Genomic DNA, 22,017 nt, shown 5'->3' with positions numbered 1-22,017 from the left:
ATATTAATAAAACTAGAATCAAACTGAGAAACAACTGATAATTGAATAAACAGAATAAAAAAAGTTATTCAGCAACATAAAAACAAACAAATTAACAATAAAATCACAAAATCACAACAAAATTGCGGAAAAGTTAAATTAACTAAAATTCTAATAAATTTTTTAAAATATGATCAAATAAAAAAAAAATGGCAATTAAAAGTATTAATAAAACTGAAACTAACTGATAATCGCATAAACTGAATAAAAATAAATAATATAAAAAGGAATTTTAGTTATATTACTTTATAAATGTAAACAATTAAATTATTAAACTACAAAATTACAGCAAAATTGGAACAAAATAACATTAATTGAAATCCTAATTAAATAAAAATATATATTTACAAAAAATAAAAGCCAATTCAAAATATTGATGAAACTATAGAACTGAAAAAATCAATAATAAGTGAACAGAGCTACTAACTGGTTTGTTCTGCATGTGCTTGGTAAATTAGGCACATTGTGTTACATAAATATAAGGACATAGATATCTTAAAACACAACAAACTTTGGAACAGAAGTTAAATAGTTTCTAAGTGATACAAATGTAGCAAACTGTAAGATACATATTTTGTGTAAGCACAGCTGTTCTGCGGGTCAAAAGCATGCATTTTTAAACATTTCTAGTGCATTTTTTAAGTATTTCTTAATGAGCACATGAAAACATAGACTTTTACATATTTTGGGTGAAGAAATATGTAAGAAATATGGGAAAGGATGGAAGGAGAACTTATACAGAGCCACAGAAGTACCACAGAGAATGTGAACCAAATACATTGTGGGTCTTAAAGGAGCATGCACGGCCAAGCAGCGACAAGAGAAATAGTCTAGAGCCGTTGAACGGTGCTTCAAGCTTGTTTGCTTTTGGTTTGTGGCGGGGACAGAGTTCCACTCAGCGCTGGATGAATGAGTTCATTTATTCCACAAGATGAGTCTGGGGGTCTCTCCTATGCAGGAAGAAACTTAGCCATATTTGTTAGCAAGAGGGGTTTTAGGTGGTCCGTGTGAGGAAGGAAAACATTTATGAAATGCTTTTTTTCTACTGGAATGAAAATGATGGCTTGCGTCGTGGAGGTCCGGGCTGGGAAACTGTGTTTAATTTCAAGTTGGCTCCACTGACAAGGACGATACTGAATGCAGTCTTTAGAGGGGGTGGACCAGAACGTCAAAAAGGGAGGGAAAATGTGAAGACAACCAGTACTAAAGGAATTGGGTCTCTCTCTCTTTTTCACTGCCGTGGTGCCATTGAAAAGCTAAGATGGCGAACTTAGAAATAGCTCTTAGGAGGTTCTCTCAGGTTAATGATCACCAGCATCTGCTACTTCTACAGATTAACCTGAAGGCACACCGGGAAGCCTACTGAACCCTTGCCCAGGGAGCAGATGCAAAGAAAGCGGTGGATGCTTTAGAAATGAAAGGGAAAAACTTTTGCAACTGGCCTACATTCATGCACTTTCAGGGTTCTTATAAAAGGGGTTGGTGAGGGGGAGAACTTGCATTGTACCAAGAATGTAAATGAGAAAGAGTGAGAAGAAAATAGGGCATGCTTCAGGACAGTTTTAGGACACACACAAACATAGACAGGATTACACTGCAATACTGATTACACCATCGTAGACTTGTGGGAATGTATTAGAATGCAGTGGTGTGTGTGTGTGTGTGTGTGTGTGTGTGCACGCTCTCACAAACTTTAAAGTCTGAGAGTGTAATTGTAAAATGCCGTAACCTTCAATGACAAGGTCTCCATGACTACAGTCTTACTATGTGCGAGACATTCGTATAAAAAAGATCATTATCCCTGAATCTCGAGGCGAAAAAGAAGAATAACATAGACTCTGAGCTTGAATAACATTACACTGCCTTTTTATCACCTGCCATTGCAAATAAAACACAACGATAGGAAAACATTCTCCCCAGGCCTACATTTACTGTTTTTGGTGAAAGATCTCTGTTGAAACAAATGAAAATGATCACAAACTGTGCTTAATGAACTTAATAAGGACTTTAATGACAGCCCTTTCTCGTTCCGTGACCTTGTGTGTGCATTTGTGTACAATTGTTGGCAGGCCCCAATAAGAAACGCTACACCCCACTGTAATTTGGGGGATGTGAAATTGTAGTTTGGTTTGCAAGGCCCCATTGCACATGCCAGCACAAACCGTGTTTATACAGAACAAATAACTCGAGATTTCCATCTTTCTTGTCTATTGTACTCTCGCTCTCCTCAGTTTCACTACCAAACTATTTAGTCTTGTAGTTCTGTGTGCATGCGTTTATTTATCAGCATGCAAATTTACGCCTCACGTGTGAACACTCGAGATTTCGACTGTCAGTCACTCAAGCATACAGATACCTCGGACACTTAAACAACACATACATGCAAACATCTGCATCTTTATAACAAAGATAAAGACACGAGTAGGGTTTTAGGGTTCCAGCATGCCATGTAGGCAAATCCTTGATAGAGGCTTGTTCATCAGCTCACTTAAAGGATAATTCATCCAAAAATAAAAATTTGCAAGACTTCTTCTGTCTAAGGAAGACATTTTGAGAAATGTGTGGTTTTGTGTCCATTCAATAGAAGCCAATGCTAATAGTGGCTAATGCTGATGCATGGTTACTAACATTTTTATAAAATATCTTTTTTTGTGTTCTACAGATGAAATAAATTAAATGAGGGTAAATAAATGATGAACGAAACTATCCGTCAAGCAATATCTCAAAACCTACTAATAAAAGGGTTTTAGATCTATAAAATAAGTCCAAATAAAACCACGAAAACATATTTTAATACACAAAAACACTTTTCACTTTTAGTAGACATCTAACTGAATATTTGTTTTCTAATGTTCATAAAGGTTTTTTGTTTCTGTTTCAAAGTTGCCCGAGCATTTTGGACTGCAGATTTAATGTGCAGTCTCACTGTTTATACTGTATGTTGTTGTCTTAAACTAGGACTTAAGGGGTTGTCAAACAGGAATCAAATTCCGTACTTGGTGGGCAGCTCCAGACATGCACATTTAACAATCAAACTGTCGAATTGTCTTCATCAATGTTCCTGGTGTGAAGTCAGTTAAAGCGTATTAAAGAGCAAGACAACCTGCCACATTTATTTGTACATTCCTTTAAAACCTAGCAAAATGTAGAGTTTACAAATGTCTCCATTTGTAAATGCATGCTTCGAAACTGTTCATTTCAGCACTTGATAAAAATCTTTAATATCTCAAAGGTTTCTTCTCAGATGGAGATAAAATTAACTCTTTCCCAGATTTTCACAGACCTAAAAGTGTCTCTCCTAGAGTTACAGAAGAGATCTCAACAATGTCAAAAAAAGTTCTGGTTCTCAAGGGCTCTTCATGGAAAGCGGTGTGGATGTCAGAATGGTAGTTCATAATTTAGAGCTGTAATCTGGGCTTTATCTCGCTCTCTGCACACTGCAGAGGTGAATTTGAGAGAATCCATCCGTATCACGTCTGTTATTGTCGGTCTCTGCTGGAGCGGAAAGCTTTTGAGGGGGCATGAGCCAAGAACTCCAGGAAATTTACACAAGAACTTGTTCTTTACCCTCTTATCCTGTTTTTCAGCTTCCTGTTATTTGAATGCATGGATTTATATGTGTTTGAATTGTTTCTGCAAACACACAACTTTTTTTTTTAAATCACAGTGAAGATAAATAGACTATATCTGCCAGGTTACGTAGCAGGTCCCATTGATTTCTGTGTGAAACAGGGATACTATTTGGTAAAACTCCAAACACAGATTGCTTTACAATCGGAAAACAATTATCCATTTGCATCCCTCAGCATAAAAAGTGGTAAGGGTGACTTCCAACGGGTTATTATACACTTTAAGCTTATACAGTAGGGCTGTCAAATGATCGATCACGTTTAGAAAAAAAGTTTACACAATATATGTCTGTGTACTGTGCATTTTAATGTTGTATTATAAAAACATACACCTACATGCATATATTTAAGAAAGAGATAGATAAAGACAGATAAAATCTTAATTTAAGAAAATAATCATGAAGACGATAAATTACACAAATGTGTGAAATTGTGAGAGGATTTACAAAATTGTGTAATTTCATTATTGTCTAGAAAATATGTTATGTCAAATGACTTCATGAGGGCAAAAAAATATATTTATATTTATTGCATATTTAAAACACATACAAACATAGTTACAGTTTAAGGAAACTAACTAACTAAGTTAAATAACATGAAATGTTTTTGAGGCACTACATTATTAGCTGAAAATAAATCAAAGACAAAATAAAATAGATTTTGACAAATGCACACAACAAAATTGCTAAACTTAAGCTAACATGATAAAAGCCAATTTTTCAAACAAAACTATGATTCTGATATATGCAAATACAGCAAAAATAATGTAAACTATATTGATCTTCAACAATTAAGTGTTTTTATATTTCAATAGTCTTTGCATCCGAGTTCAGATCGACTGTTGGTCTGCTTTAAAGAAATCTATAGCTCTGACTAATAGTATTATGTAGGCACCACCAATATAATGAGTCTAGATTTCATTACCCAGACTATATGGCGCTGATTTAGAATCAGAATTGAAACAGAAACCAATAATGTTCCATTAATTATGTAACATTTTATACTAAATTTATTTACCCATTCCAATAACAGGAAGGCTTTATTTCTTCCTCTTTTCAGTATCCGAAATAAATGCATGTTAAAAACAGTTAGTGACCTCCTCCACTAAGCTCGGATAAACCTGTTGCAAGGACAGATACAGACCCATCTGGTCATCTGCAAAAATTCAAGCACTCCTGAGCTCATGCAGGCCAGTGGGATGATGTTAAAGTTAGACCAAAGCCTTTGGTCTTTGCTGATATATCTGAGCACAGTAGCTTCCGGCTAGATAAACTGTCATTGCACAGACAGGCTGAGAGCGTAAACGCACGCACCATGAAGTGCCCTAGATAAACCTGTCAGCCAGGCAAATGAGGAATGTTTTCAGCTTTATAAATGAATCAGTAGAGAATTTGTTTAACTTTTACTTGAAAAAGGCCTCGATGTTGCCGTTCGTACCCCGCTGCCTCTCCGCTCACCTGCCGCAGTAAGATAGCGGCTCTATCACAACAGCTTAATGATTTAGTACCTCTGTGAGGTCTAGACGCCAAGTGCGCAGTGTTTCCATGGAAACTGCGCTCTGAATCCATATATACCAGATTTAGGAATGTGTTCATGAATAGTCCTGGGGAGTGGACCAGATTACTTCATTCGGATGAAAAAAGAGAGAGAGCATATATTTTTATTTAACACGTCTCTCTGTATTCTGATTTATGTCTATGGAAGGTATTGAAAATATGATGAACTATGCTAAGATGTGGAGCTAGGAGTACTACACCTGCCCAATTTTTCATTTGCGTCCATACAATGGAAGTCAGTGGGGTCAATATTGTTTGGTTAGCAGCGTTCTTCGAAATATCTTTTTTTGTGTTCTGCATAAGAAAGAAAATCGAACAGGTTGCACATACAGAGGGTCTGTAAAATGATTAAGAAGAGTTTATGTTATACTGTAGGCTACAAGGGGTATGTTGAAAAATTATTTGGCAACCGAACTTTAATCTACAGCCAGTTTTTTATGAATCAATCACACGGCATAGATGCTAAAGAATCCGTGTGTGGCTTTAACAATCAAGTCTTTGTGTTGTAACTCTAGTTCTTGCCCCATTTCCAACAAATACTGTACAGTTATTCCCTCTCCCACAGCATGCTGTTTTCCCTGATTTCCATAAACGCTGATCCGCAGCAATCTCTATTGTCTACCCCTTGTTTTCTCATCCTATAACAAGCCCTTATTGTTCTTCGGCCACCATTCCCTGCTCACCGCATAACTGCCCCCCAGGCGTTCCGTAACGATCAGCTTCTGACACACATTGTGGATGTTTTGATATTTTGGGACCTGTACACACACCCAATCTTTTCTCAGAGTGTCCCTGCATACCCCAGTGAGTATGCTTCTCCCCACCCCCCAGCTGTCTCTATCCCATCATCCCCCTGCGGCCACATTGGCAGTGGTGTCCGGCACACGCCTACAGTGGGGAATGCAGAAACCAGAGCCTCTCTCATTCTCTTACATCCATGCTCTATTTCAGCATCTCACTTTCTCATTTACTGGGTATCAATAACTCCTATGGCCTGTGCTCCTGGGCTTCCACGCCCCAGTCATAAATTCAGCGGCCCGTGGAGACAGCTGCCTTCAATAGCAGCATCCTAACTGCCATTTTGGATAGTAAACAAAACAAATGGAGACTCAATTTGTTTATAAATAATACTACTACTAATTTATATATAGTAATGGCCATGCAACCAAGTGACCATTTAAGAAAGTGGAGAAAATAAATGGAGATTAAATTTGCTTATAAAAAAATATTACTTCTACTATTATATACAACCACAGAAAAAATCACAAATTTCTATCCATCCATCCATCCATCCATTTTCTACCACTTATCCGGGGCCGGACAAATTTCTAAATTATTTTAAATTGTTTCTGAATTAAATATTTATCGGTATTTGTTTAGGTAAACGTTTCAGCAATACAACAGTAATATTTGTACATGTATTTAGGAAAGGTTATGTGATTTCCATCAACAGTTTTCATGTGTCTTGTCATCCTGTCAGTCTATCCCATTGCTGTTGGATGACTTTATGTCACTCCTGAGGTTTGATGTTGTTTCAATTCAACAGACACTGGACTAAAACGGCGACAATACATCTAGAAATGTTGAGTAAAAGAAAATGTTTAATGGTCTCTTAATTCTTTCAGCAGTTGTTTTTAGTAATGGCCATGCCAATGGCCAGGTAAGTGACCATTCTGGAAAGTGAACAAAACAAATGGAGAGCCAGTCTGCTTATAAACAAATAGAAATAATATAATGTTTATACAATAATGTTTGTACAATAATTGCCAAATGTTATGTACCAGGGGGTATATTTATCTCTGTATAAAAATATTATGTGTATGCATAATACACAACAGATAAAACACTAAACTTCAACAAACTACAACATATCAGCGAATATGGCTTTAAAAATGCAGAGAAAAATGTTCACTTGAAATAAAGCATACTGACTACAGTTTCATCCATTTTCAATATTTGTTTATCCTCGTGTAGTAAAATTCTGTAGCCGTGTTTAATACATCTTATATAAATGAATAAAAGATATAAATGTTCAAAGCTGACATCCCTTTTGGCCATGACTGTATGAATGAAGTGCTGTATTTCTAGTATCCATAACTGACATTTGTATTGCCTCATCCACCATATGATGTCTATCTTTTATACAGCACAAGCACCGATGCCCTAAAATGTAGTCTCTCTAGGCAGCTCACTAGGTTTTAGAACAGTTTGGTCTTTTTCCGATGTCTTTCTTTCAATCCACCCTTCCAAAAAATCTCTGATTACCTCAGCCTGCGTCACACTTCTGCATTTCCTGTCTCACCTTGTTTCAGTATCTCTGATTGCCTCTGATCCGGCGCAAAATCTCTCTCTCTCCGTCTCTCGGCAGTAATGCGATCAGGTGCAGTGAGGGAGTTGTCTCCACTCCAGTAACTGCATTAAGCTCCTCTCTTCTGTAACATCTGCCCCTATTGCCCATATCACTGATCGCAAGGCCAGGGTCACTCAGGCCAGAGCTTTTCCTGGAACAAACACACAAACACCATCACAGGTTTGTAATGGAGGCCTGGCACCCTCTTTCTCTCCCGTCAGTACATGCAATCTATATTCACTTATCTCCACCGCAGTAGCCCTACAGATGCCAGTGAATCTATAGATCAGATAACACCTCCTAGTCTCACACAAACACGTGCACTCACACACACAAAGTGCTTCCCGAGAATCTGGGCACCAACTGAAGTACAAATGTTCTTTATTTTTGTGCAGTCATAGCATGTTATGGCACACTGTATATTCGTAATTATTCCTTAAATAATAAAATAAATGATAATGCACTAATAAATGATAACAAAATGATAAATACAATACAAAATGTATATAACTTTAAATAATATATTTCGTAGATATTTAGCATGGAATGTCTTCCATCATTTTAAAAGAAACATAATAAAAATATTAAATAATAAAACGTACCTTTTTAAGAAATGTATATTATTAGTATGTCCTTTTTACCAACAGAAATGCATGATGATCAAAGGATATAACTGTACCACATCATTTTTCTCATTTAAGTGGGCCACCAACATTAGTTGCAGGCAACGACCCTTGAAAATAAAGTTTCTCCTAGCCATTTCCTTTTACACTTGAGATAAACTTCACGCTATTCCAAACAAGCACTCATACTCAGACACGCTCTGCTGATGGGTCATTTTTCTACAGTGCATTACCGCTTTCCCTATCCTGCCCTGCTTCTTGGAATAATTGGAGGCTGTTGATGTGAAGTGTGCTCTCGCGTGAGTCAACACACGCTCTCGGCTAATGCACAAACTGATGGCTGTGCTGTTCAATTAATTGGACATTCCACTTAACAAGGCAGTCGGACACGCACTTCCTCGAACAGGAGGCTACAGTAGAACAGAAAAGCATAAAAGACATTTGCGATACGGCATCGCGCTTCAGAAAACACTGGAGACGTCAGTCTCTGTGATAGTGGTGGAGATTGACAGAGCCAAACTGTGAACACCTGGCTACCTGCCAGATGTTTCTCAACAGGGATGCCCGATTCTGTTAGTAGCATTTTATTTTAATATTTTTTAAGATGAACTCAAAATGTTTAATATTTGTAATATATAATTGTGTGACACCCCGAATATATAACTCTCATATTGCTGCTGTCCTTCTAAAACTTTAATCTCCATATTTTGTGATTACAATTTTTTGTCATAAATCATTATTATTAGTCCCCCTTTTTATAAATATCTAACCCATAAAAAGACCCACTTAACCCACAGTGTTTTTTCCATTTCCTTCAAAACCGAATTTGGACATCCAAGTTTTTGAAAGGACAGCAACGGTATATCATACATATATTGTGACTGTAATAAAATTACTAGTAAATACAGTAAAAGTTTTGATCATAACACCCACCCCTAACATGACGTTAAAAAGTTCAAAATATGAAAACAGTATCTAAACACTGTTTAATTTCGCACATTCCCGATCTATTCAGAAAGTTTTGTAAACCCCAATCCCTTCTAACAGGATTCATTCATATACTGTATTAACACAGTAATGCATTGATTCACTTTAATACTGGGGCACTTTAGCCTTGAGGCTTTCTGTTTCCAAATCTGTCCGTTGAAGTGTAATTGCTTTTAAAAGACGATTGGAAGCCAAGGTGGCGTCAGCCCTTAACGTCGGCCCGAGACAAATAGTCTGTTGGCTGAAAAGCTCAACTAAACAACTGTCCTCTAGCACTCTTAAATATAGTGTGATTATAGCAGTGCTTCTCATTCAAACCACACTTGCACGTAATATATCTAACACCAAATCCAACACTCCGCTCTCCCTGCGATGGAAACACAAGGACACATTCTGGATCTAAAAGCTGGGCGGATTATTTTGAGATGTACATGCATGAATAGCTTAATGCTGTCCGGGGGAACGGACCATCTGACGGCTGAATATATCAACCCTGAATTTTCCATTAGAACACAACCAGGCTCTCGCAAAAGGAAGCAAAACAAGTGAAAGTGTGTACGGCCCGAATGATGGGTGACATTTCAAAATGCTATATGCAAATAGACTCAGCTCTGACCTTCTAATACTCTGCTTTTGGACTGTTGGCTAACATACCGCTGAACTCTTTCTAATAGACTCTGGGATCGGGAACTGCCCATCGATCACAAATCAAGTTTATTGATTGGCTGCTGGATGTGTCAGGACGGCTGTGCTGATTTCCTCAAATAAGACAGACAAGCATGACCGTGATTTCCAAACAGGCAACTGAATATAGAAAGCAGGAACAATATGCCAGCTGGTCTGCATGTTTAAAACATTAAAGAGAGATCACCCAAAATTAGGGTTGTTCCGACACCAATTCGAAATCACTTCTTCTTCGCTGCTCAGAATGCAAACACAGGAACTTGTCCTGTGTCGTCACAAGCAACCACTGTTTAGAGCAAGGAGAAAGAAATGAAAATGTGCTAGCAGTATGTCCGCTGTTTGGCAGTATTTCAGAGTGGACCAACTAGCCTGTAAAACTGTGAGGGAACTAAGAGAAATAACTAATATTACTTTAAAATGTTTCTCAGATATCAAAAATACTCTGGTTTGCGGTAATTTGTTCATGTTTTATTAAGGGATAAGTCTGAAGCACACCATAAAATAATTCTATCAATTCATACTGGGCTAGTTGTATATACAGCTTCATACAGATACACACCCAGGTATCGGATCAGTTCTTGGTATCGGCCGATACACTGAGCCTTCATTTAATTATCCTTGTGTCATTCCAAACCTTTATGACATTCTTCTGCAGAACATAAAAGAAGATATTTTGAAGAACGTGTAACCAAACAACCGATCAGTATAGCCGGCATTACTGGTTTCCTTCATTGTGTAAAAACTGTTGTGACAGTATTCAAGCTATCGCTATGTGACATATGGTTATTATGAACTGTAAAAAAAACAGGACGATTTTGCGCCCGTATGGCACGCAGATGTTAAATAGATGCTGGTGTATTTGTGAATATTCTGCCATAATCATAATCGGGAGTGAGAAATTGATGCAAATTTACATCGCTTCTCTTCTCTGCACATTTCCGTCATGTAGCTCATTTTCCTCCCATCTGTGTATGTAAGCTGAGATAACAACTCACTCAATTGCAACTTCAATTACTTGTCAACAAACAGCCTTCTAACACTCATGTGCCCCAATGAGCTTTTAGTGATTCCCCAGCAGCTCACAAAAAACACACACACACACACATTTTGTTCACAGTTACCACGCATTAGTTATGAAACCCATTTTGAAAGTGTAATTTTAACACATAATCATCATGATTTATCAAAATTGAAATTACTTTTGCTTGGCTGCTGTAGTGCTATACACCCACCTGAGACCTTGTCCACACTAATACATTTACTTTAGTTTGGGTTTTAAAATGCTCTTTTCAACGCTATCATGTGCATTTATCCATGTATGCATGAGTAAAACGTAAAAACTTAAACATTTATTGAAGTAATTTCAAAGCTGTGTCAATTCTGTTCGGTGTTTTTTTATTTTCTGCCTTATTATAATATAGCAGTTATAATACTATAAATACGCGAATAAAACGTCCTCGATTTCCGCTGCTGAATAATAACTGTGAATAAATATTCAGTCTCCCTGCGATCCATCTGAAACCTTGTATCTCCATATTTCGATTTTTTTTGCCATAAATCCTTATTATCATCTGTCTCCCTTTGTTTTTCACAGGGTTTCGCAAATATCTAACAAATAAAAAAGTAATAATACAAATTCTTGTCAATTTAACAACACAGTATTTAATCTTTAATAAAGTACAGTAGTTCAGTAATCATTTATAAGGTAAAGCAAAGTTGGACATACAAGGTTTTGGAAGGACAATGATGTCAATCGCTAAATAAACGGACACAGACATTAAAACTATCAAACTGGAGAGCAGCTAAAACAATGAATGACGAAAAAGACATCATTTTCGAAAGCCTCTGTTTTCGTAGTCCACACAACACTACAAATGTTTAACCATATTGGAAAGCGTTTTCAAAAAGCTCGGTTTTTGTTGACAAAGTGTGGATGGCCAAAACGGCGAGAAAAAGATGCGTCTTCAATGAAGGCCTGAATCCATTCTAGTACAAAGCAGTCAGTTTTGATCCAATCACTTAACTGTGAATACAATTGAACTATTTTTCACATAATATCCTGTTTCACTTACAAATACATTAGGGAAGTAAAATGAATGACATCAATAAAACGTCTGCTTTCCCAGACAAACATCAAATAGCATTTGTTGAAATTATTAAACTGCAGTGTTTACCCACAAAAGCATAGAGCATTTGTGGTTTGCTTGTGTGAGTGTGTGTGTGTGTGTGTGTTGTCGCATACCATACCATGACACTGACTCAATGTTTTTGATGTGGAAATGGCTAGTGTTGTGATGTCACACTGACATATGTTTCCTTGTGTGTGTAGGAGTGCCCATACGGGCATAAAACACTGCCAGGCTGTGTTTGGAAGCAAAAGTCGGAACGGAAAGCATAGAGATGAGTGTGCTTGCAGTATAGGTCGGCAATTTACAGAAGCACACGCTCAGTTCCAACTGCACAAGGAGCCGCATTCCAATAAGCAGACGGTATCTTAAGTGTTGTGGGGCCCTAACAATGTGTGTGTGTAAGTGAGTGAAGAGCTAATGCATGCATCCATGGCACTTAGATGGAAGAGAAACCAAGCAGGAGTTATTTCACCAAGATCTAATTAACTGCTAATTGTTACCTCAATCGCCACAGGTTGTCCATGGGTTTGTTTATAGGAAGCGTGGGTGTATTACAGGAGGAAACAACTTTACCTCATCTCTGAGATCTCACGCGTGAGTGAAACACAAATTAAGGGCAAGCAGCAGAGGAGAGCATCCATCAACGTCACAAACCACAAGCGACGGTGATGGACTGCAGCAGTCGCACCTTTTCTGTTTGTGTGTGGAATTGACTCACATTGTAGCGAGAATATATCAAGCTGGACAGATGTTGTAGCATCAGCAGGAAGAGTTGTGTAACCAGAGCGATGATGGTAATTTGTAGGTCTCTGTTAATTGCCATGAGCGATATACTGTATCTCTTCCATCTGTCAGCTGTTAAAAAACACACACATAAAACACACATTTACACTTTTTAGAATTTTTTTTTATTTTGAGCATTACAAATAATAATAAAACTTGTTAATAAAAGAAAATAGGTCAGTTTATGTTCGTAAACTATGATTTTGTAAAACTAAGTTCCACTTTGCATACTATACTTTTTATGCAAGATTCAAATTAGCATGCAAGCAGAATAACGTATGGTAGTTTTGAATGATTATGCAATAAACATAAAGAATCTCAATAGTATTGAATCGTGACCCAGAAAGTATAAAATATTATATTCCCACCTCTAATTTATAGTGTGCAGCAGGATTATGCAAATTGGAAGACAGTCTGAGAGAGAGAATTTAAGAGATTCGGCCCAAAAGAAACAAATTCTGTAATTATATTATTTAGTAACCATTATATCATTATATTCAAAATCTGTATATGACTCTTTCTTCTGTGAAACACATAAGTAGATGCTTTGAGAAATGTCTCAGTGGTTTGTGTCCCTACAATGGAATCAATGTTGTTTGGTTACCAACATTCTTCAAAAAATCATACAGGTTTGAAACGACACAATGGAATTAAACATTTTGGGTGAACTATCCCCTTAAAGAGATGCTCTGCAGGACAGCAGGTGAGCAGGTTCAAGCCGCCGGGTCTGAGGCCGGAAAAACAATGTCCTTCTGCTTCGTTCCATTAGTCCAGCCAGAAGGTCAGACTCAACGTCTGCCTCATATATAATGAAAGGGAATTCTTAACATTCTTACTGTGTGTGTGTGTTTATATGCAGCCAATAGTGATGGATGGCCGTCAAGACGGGCGTCCGGTATGATATCACACTGCTATCCTTCGCTCTTTCTAAACGATGGCAAACACGCACGCACACACACTTCTCCTAGTCCTGACCTTTATTATGATTATTTATCTCTTCAATATGTGTACACAGATGTCACAAGCTTGATCTACGCACTGCTTCTCTGCACGCATAGGCAACATGCATGCAGAGAAAAAATACTAGAGGAAGGGAATCGCAGGTACCATTTTAAGAAGATTTCCATAAACCTAAGGTTTCACGTAACCAATGAATGACATATCCTGTGGAGCTACGCTATAATAGTATAATTTTAGAGCCGCGGTGGTCGGCGTGATTACTCGAGCGGGAACTCAATAATCTGATGAGAGAAATAAATGGAAGTCTAAAGCTTAATCATAAGCCAGTCTTCAGTTAACATCCTTTTGCAAGAGATGCTATAAAGAACTACACGCTGTTAATTTATGGCGCATTTATGGCACATCCTAATTCCAGTTTTGAGTGTTGGGTTGGACAGAATGTGAACTGGAATACTTTACTGGGAATGTACAGCATAACTCCAATGCTACAGTCCAGACATCTGTAATGACAAAAGATCACATCTGGCCCATGTTATAATGCCCATGTTATAGCATTCTTCCCCATCGTTTAATCCACATTCTGTAGTGAATTCGCTTCAGTATTCCTGCAAGCGTAAATGTGAAGGCAGACATTTCATGTGCCTGCATGTGATGATTAAAGCACACAGTTCGTAGATGTGTCAGGCCTATGAAACATGAGCAGTGATGTGAATTACCTGTCAGAGGTTTTCTGGTGATAGATTTTCCTACATGATCATCTGCTGAAAACAGGATATTTAATCTCTCTCGTCCTCATCCTCCTCTTCTTCTTGTCAAGTATGACAGATGCAAGGTATTTATTTTCAACCATGCATTTGTACCTTTCCCTCCTTTTCTTTCTTCAGTTTTTTTTCCTCTGCTTGTTATTTGTTTTAAAGGAGTAGCTTACTTTAAAGTAAGCCCCCCTTGACTTTCCATAAAAATAAATATTCCTACCATGGAAAGTCAATAGGTGGTTAATTTTAAATGAACTTCTCCTTTAATGTCCCATTGCTTTCTTTTTTGAGAACTGTTAAATATGTAAGATACATTTTTAAGTTTAAGACACGTCCAATGTTTCATCAACCCTGCTTATATAAAGGACCTTAACGCAGCTAACTAGTCATAAATTAAAGGGATAGCTCACCCAAAAATGATTTTCATAATTTATGAATTTTTATAATTGCAAACACAAACAATATTTTAAGAACGTTGGTAACCAAACACCATAATCCCCCATTGACTTCCACTGTTTGGACACAAAACCACTGAGACATTACTCAAAATATCCTCTATTTTGTTACACAGAAGAAAGAGTCATATACAAGTGACCGACTATCCCTTTGAGAGTAACCATGTAGGATTTCCCAACACTGTCATATGCTTAAAGAAAGAGTCCTAAGATCATCAAAATGACAGAAATGATGAAATGAGAGATGAAGAGGATTTTCTCTGTTCTCTTCCACCTGTCTATGGGAGTGGAGTTTTGATGTTAGCACAGCTGCTAACGTTCAAAGCGTCTGCGTCTGTTTGTTTAAGCTCCAAAACAGTTAAATGAATATTTCATGTGTCTGAAAGAATGAAAGCTGGATTAAGCGGCGTATTATCAGGGAATGGAGGGAGCTGTAAAGCGATGTGATGGGATGTGATGTTTGTTTTGTGCGAGGTTTTAAGGGGTGAGTGATTTTTAATGGAGTGCGCTGCTCAGACGCTCTTGGGCTAGGAGATGAAAGGAATAGTTTGTATAGCTTTGTTATTCACTTTTCTTTTGACGGAGAACATACACAATATGTACAATTTACAACACCTATGGTCTTAGTCTCTATACACACAACAGGTCTTCAGACACAACAGCAGTCATACAGTGCACACAACACAAAATCAAACAAAAGGTCAATTCTTTCGTCAATTGACATAAATCGAGTTGAATTTCATAAAATTTATAAAATAAGCAATACATTTCTTAATTTAATTGATACTTTTATGTCTATTTTGGACATTAGCTGCCACACAAATGCAATGAATTCATAAAATCTTAATTTGACAATTTATTTCAGCAAATTTTGATATATGCAATTACTTCCATCCATTAATTGTCATGTTCTAAAATGTATTTGATCAAAACTGTGAAAAAAAAGAGAAAGCTGTAAGGATTGAAGGGAGAGAGATACACAGACAGTCATTGATGTGTAATTTTACACATATTTACGTCATTTTATACCAGTAAGAACGGATATGTCCTCAAACATCTCTGCACTTCTCTCCCTCTGTTTATTTTCTCCAAACTCGTTCTTGCTTTCCTCCTCATCTTCCAGTAACAGGCTTTTTGCACCATGCCTTCATTTAATTTCCCTTTGAATCTAATTCTCTGTCTATTCATACTTGCACTGGCATCTGTGCTTTCTTTGCCTTTGATGTCTACATATTTTTCCACATATGATAGCTTAATTATTCAGTTTACTGTATAACACATACTATGTTTGACTGTGTGCTGCGTATTTCACATCACAGAGTTTTGTTTGATAAAACATCCCTTTATATTATTTTAATTATGCTTGTAACATTCATGGGTTTGTTGTGTGGAGGTCCCGGATCGAGTGGTCAAATGCGTATCAGTGCAGTTTAGAGAGTATAGCATCTTGATTTGAAAGAAAAATTTAAGTAAAAGTAGGCATATAGGCACAAGCGAACAATGACAGCAGACTTGAGGCTTTACAGAGATAAAGACAGAGAGAGGCAGGAGAGAGTATACGTACACACACACACACACACACACACACACTGGCCCACTATGATTAATGACGGAGAAAGACTTGACTTTATATCCGAGCGCATTGTGGGAATCATGAAGTCAGAATCCAGGACAAATAGCAGAACAGTGCTTCAGTGAGCTGTGTGGTTTCCTGTGTGCACTTGTAATACACACAACTTTGTACACACATGCACAAACCCACAGTCAGATAATCATTTATCAGTATGTGATATAGAAACACCTTCTTAACAGCTACCTTTTTTAGCAAATCCAGATGGCATGTTTCACAAATTCTGTACCAAAAAAGTTATTTGCAATCTCGGTAAAGTGGCATTTTATGATCATTAATGCTCAACAAAGTAAGAATGATTTAAAGTGCATATTTCACTATTTAAAAGGAAACTATTGTCACATTTAACACATGTGAAATGTGTGATTGATCATATTTACTATGTGATAAATTAAATTGTAATAATCTAATACTGCCAGACGTAGAATCTTTATGCCGTAGGGCTGTAGTAGTCCAAACAGACATGTAGAGGACAGACTCACACACCTTGCCGTGGGCTGTCTATGTGATGCAGTTATTGAAACCCCTAATGCAGAGGCTACACAGATTAAAACACACAGATGGGGCGTGGCCTGTCAGTTTTGACGGACAGTCACCGCTGGGCCGCTAAGCGTCATCTCTCATCCGTTGCAAAAGGACAAAGGTCAAGTGTAAATCACTCTCTCACTTCCTCTCACCCGCGCGCCCTCTGTCCTTCTCTTACTCTTTTCCGGATTAGATATTTAATCTGGCTCGTGTTGACCATGCGTATGTATCAGCATACAATGCTGATCAGGGCCAAAGCCGTTCAATTAAAATCCTTTTTGAGAGAGAGAGAGAGAGAGAGAGAGAGAGAGAAAGAGGGTGAACGAGAAGGAGGATATTTTAGGTATACAAAATTAAGAGCCTAAATTTCCTTTAAATTTACAAATAGTGACTTCACTAACCTTCACTTCCTCAGCTCAGTGGGTTTTTCAGGCTGAAAAATTTCTTCAGGCTGCATTTGACTTTTCATAGTTCGCCAAAATGACATGACACACCCACAATGCAAACGTATAGAGAACTGGGTGTGTCTGCGAGGTCTATTTCTGACCCGTCGGCCCTGTGATATTATCGCCTCCTAATGTTTTGTGAACCATTGTGAAGCAAATGTCACTCGCATAACATCGAGTTTATAATGTTCTGTCTGTAAGAACTGCCTAAAGTACTGTATGTGGTTGTTTAAGCTGGTTTGACAAAAATAAAATTACATTTGTGTTGCCAAACTATTTGAAACATACAGATTTAATAATAGTATAAAGCAACACACTCAAATGTGAAAAAACAAATGCTCATATAAATAAAGAAATCAACTTTGGATAAAACAGAATAAACCAATCTAAGATGGTCAGCTGACTTTCAGTTGGTCTTTTTCTTCTCCTGTCTCCAAGCTGGTATTTTGCTGGTTAGATGAATCTCAAAATGGTCTCAAAAACCATACAAACCTGAAAATCAGACTTTTCAAGCTGGGAGACCAGACTTAGAAAAAACAGTGGCTGGTTATAAACCTTACTCCAAAGAAGTACGTATTACATCAGTAACCAGATCCCATCAGAAATATACACAAATATATTCATATTCATCATCTCTCTCTCTCTCTGTTGTGGTTTTCTCTTTGTGTAATATCTGTTACTGCGGAAACCCTGAACGTTGTGGTGTGTGTGTGCGTTCCACACAGATGTTTAATCTGATCGTGCACGTTCTTTTCAGCTACACAACAGCACGATGAGCCTGTCTCTCCTTCATTCTGTCTGTCACCCGTACACACACTCCAGGCGTCTTTGGCTGGTGTCCCAGAGCCTCCTGTGAACACACACCTTTCACCCTGCTTGCTTTATGAGTCATGCACCAATACTGCTAACACCGAGCGCAGTCACAGTAGTTCCGACTGCTAACACCTTCATCTGTTATCAGCCGTTAGCACACATTTACACCCCTGCTATCTGTTCCTCTTCACTGTGTGTGTTTTAATGGGGTTATATCATGGAAAACAGGATTTTCTCTCAGTCTTTTGAAATAAAGGGGTTCAATCTTCTGTGCACACCAGTGGTCTCCAACATGGTGCCTGTGGGCACCTGGTGACCAGCGTGGAGCCGGTGTGTCACCTGCCGAGGACATTCTATAAATAGCCAAGTTTAGGTTTGAAGTTATAAAAAGGACTATATCATTAAAATATTGACGATTTGTTTCTGTGCTCTTTAACGGCTACTCTGCTGGAAAGAATAGTGTGTATATTGTGCTAAAGAATACAATATATTCAGAAAAAAAAACTATATTTTAGTTTAAAAAAACTACAAAATAATAAATAATAAAATATTAGGACCAAAATCAGGCCAAAAATCTAAATATTACAGAGTTAATTTTATTGAATGAATACTTGAATACTAGAGATGGAGAATGTCACTGAATAATGAGTTAAAGTAATGTGGACTACTTTCATTTCTGCGTCTTAAAAGCATGAACCTTTGAATTTCAGGCGTTTCATTCTTGTATGAGCAATTTCTTAATACATTTATAGACGCCAGTTATATCAGTTCTGCATGTTCATTTTGACAGTCCTAGTAAATGCATGTTGTGGAAGTATACAGTGTATACTTGTTTAAGTCATCTGTGCTACAACATTCACCAGCATGAATACTATCTTTCACACTCACCACTTTCAGCTCAAACAGCCTCTCTTTCAATCACACTCATTCACACACTGGTTCTTACACACAGACGGAGATCTCTGGTGTACAGCCGCTGATGACAGCTGAGCAGCCGGGGAATGTTCAGCAGCTCTGATACACACACAGCACAACAGCTGCCCTCTCATTGCTCTCAATGACAGAGAGAGAGAGAGAGAGAGAGAGAGAGAGAGAGACTTGACAGGAAGTAGATACCTAAAACAGGAAATAAGGAGAGAGAGATAGATGATGCATTGGTATCAGTTAAGCTGACAGGAAATAAGGAGAGAGTGACACTGAGGTGTGAAGCCAAGGAAAGAGCCAGAGATATGGAACAGTTGATCCTTGGTGTCTGTGACAGGACTCTGCACCATGTTTGACTCCAACAAAACTTTCCTGCGTTTATATAAATATTTTACGCACTTTTCTCCCCTGGAGAGGCAAGATATCGGAAGCGCAGCTGGGAGGCGTCTGCAGGCCTCGCAATCATGAGCATATGACTGTGCGTGTATACGCAAACACGCTATGTTCTCCATATATAAACACAGATAAAAGCAGACGCTCACCTGCAGGCGTCTATTCTTAACTGAGTTTACTTAGCGGGCACCCGAACTCACGCAGGGACCCCACAGGGCAATGTGGATATTGCTTTGTTATCGGTGTCTTTAAGGGAGTGTCAGAAAAGAACAACCTCATTTTGCAGAAGCTGGAGTTATTACCCCTTTCCATTTTCAACATATTGCATAAAAACAGTGAACTATTCCTTATGAATAGTGTTTGCATTTTGAATAATGTTTTGCATGATATGTATTAAACAACTAGATTTTGTGAATTTACACGTATGGATCCAAAGCAACTTGCAAACTATACATTATTTGTCAGTATAACCAAATAATAGCAGAGTTTAATTTTGCCTAAATACATACAAGTATATAAATACATAGAAAGTTACACTCGTTGTTTCTGACACACAAATACTACAATCTGTATAAACAGTGTTAGTAAGTTTGTGCATGTGTCGTGTGTCATTTTTTAAGTCTCCCTTAATTCCTCACAAAGATGATTCATACTTTGAACTAAAGTATAACAAAAAGACTTTAATAACACAATAAACCCGCGATGGGGCAAACAACAAATCAAAACAAGGTTTAAAAAGAAAACTTCCCACGAGGGGGCAAAACAAACAAAGTCCCGAATGATACTGATAATAATTCCACAAACGGCAAGGCAAGATAGGAACAAGGTAATATAACTAGGACTATGCACAAGAACGGCAGAAAACTCACAGCAGGAGACAACAGTGGGTCAACTCTACAGCGTACAGTCACATTCCCTCATATTTCTCTTTCACACAAGCAGAGATGGGTGATGCATTAGATCATAAAGAGCAATTCTTTTAACAGGTAGTAAACAGAAGAGCAGATTAGAGCTTCTACTAACAAACAGAGCCTGAGTGCCAAAGAGCTCTGTTGATTGCTGGGTAAACCACACCACATTACACACCATGTGAAGGACTGTGATCAAAACCACAAGGTCTGGCCTGCTAAAAAAACTGGCTTAGATCAGCCCGGTTTTCATTGGTTTGTGTCCATTTGGTGCTAGTCTAGCTAATGAAGTAGTATTGTCTAAATAAAGTACCATTCACAAGAACAGTAACTGAAGACTTCAGATGGAAAAGCCTTTAAGGTGCCGTGTGACATTTTTCTTCTTATCATTTTTATCAGGTTCTGATAAAGTTATTTCCATTTAATGGCAAAGAGGACATATTCATTTAAATCACTTTTCATCTATATAACTGTTATAACTTAAAATAAACTTACATCAATATGTCATGCCTTATCTATGTCATGCCTTATCTACAGCTTTGTGAGACTGGAGTAGAAAGTTTATACTATATTATTAAAGGATTGCTCTACAGAAACATACACAAGCACCCTATTTAATGTTTATTTTTTGTAAAATGTGCTGTTGTCCCATGACCTTAAGTCTTGCATTTTTGGATACATTGCAATTCAAAGATAAGCAAGGAGAAACTGTGGATTAATTGTCAGAATTCTTTGAGGGAGCAGCAAGACAGAAAAGATGGACGGTAGCCCTGTTTACTTTACTGGCTGTCCGGTAAATAAACAGCACGTCCTGCTAAATGGAGATAGAGGTGCTTTCATATGAGCCTGTTTGCACTTCTGTTGGAGGTTTCTGTCAGGGCCCGGCACCATGGACCACTTCTGTCGGGCCGATGGGGAACATTGGGTTCTTTCAGGGTTGTAACGGTTCGACACACGCAGAAGCCAAGCAAAACGCTGCTCAGATGATCTCCAGCAAGCAGCCAAGAGGCCTGTAAATACCATACACCACTGCAACAAAAGTGTATGTGTCATTAAGAAGTTTGTTGGCATGGCGGAGGGTATTTGTGCGAGTTGTTGAAAATGAGAATATACAAAGTTGGAAAGTGATATAAACAGTTCCGCAAGTACTACCTACCACATAATTATAGAAGTGCAAAACTTGCATTTGCAGTCACAGCAAACACTGTTACTCTGTTTAATTCAATGAATTATACGCGGTTATTTATCTCTCTTCATCTGACATCCTGGAAGATGTTTTGTTCGTAAGCTTGTCCCGATGCATTGTGGGATTCCCTTTTCCTTAAAGGGGCAGTTTACCCAAAAATGAAAATTGTGTAATTTACCCACCCTCATGTTATTTCATACCTGTAATAATACCTTTTTTTCTGATGAACACAGAGAAAGATA

The 22,017-nt window shown here is 37.8% G+C and overlaps 1 protein-coding gene across 2 annotated transcripts in view; it reads left to right on the top strand.

Moving 5' to 3' along the window:
* The window catches only part of ext1c (exostoses (multiple) 1c), a 40,199-nt gene that overhangs the window by 9,495 nt on the left and 8,687 nt on the right, over positions 1 to 22,017 (top strand). The window lies entirely within an intron of this gene.

Source organism: Barbatula barbatula (assembly GCF_947034865.1).
Source record: "Barbatula barbatula genome assembly, chromosome: 21".
In the NCBI taxonomy this organism is placed as follows: domain Eukaryota; kingdom Metazoa; phylum Chordata; class Actinopteri; order Cypriniformes; family Nemacheilidae; genus Barbatula; species Barbatula barbatula.
Note: the sequence above shows the minus strand (reverse complement) of the source record. Positions and strands in the feature narration are given on the sequence as shown.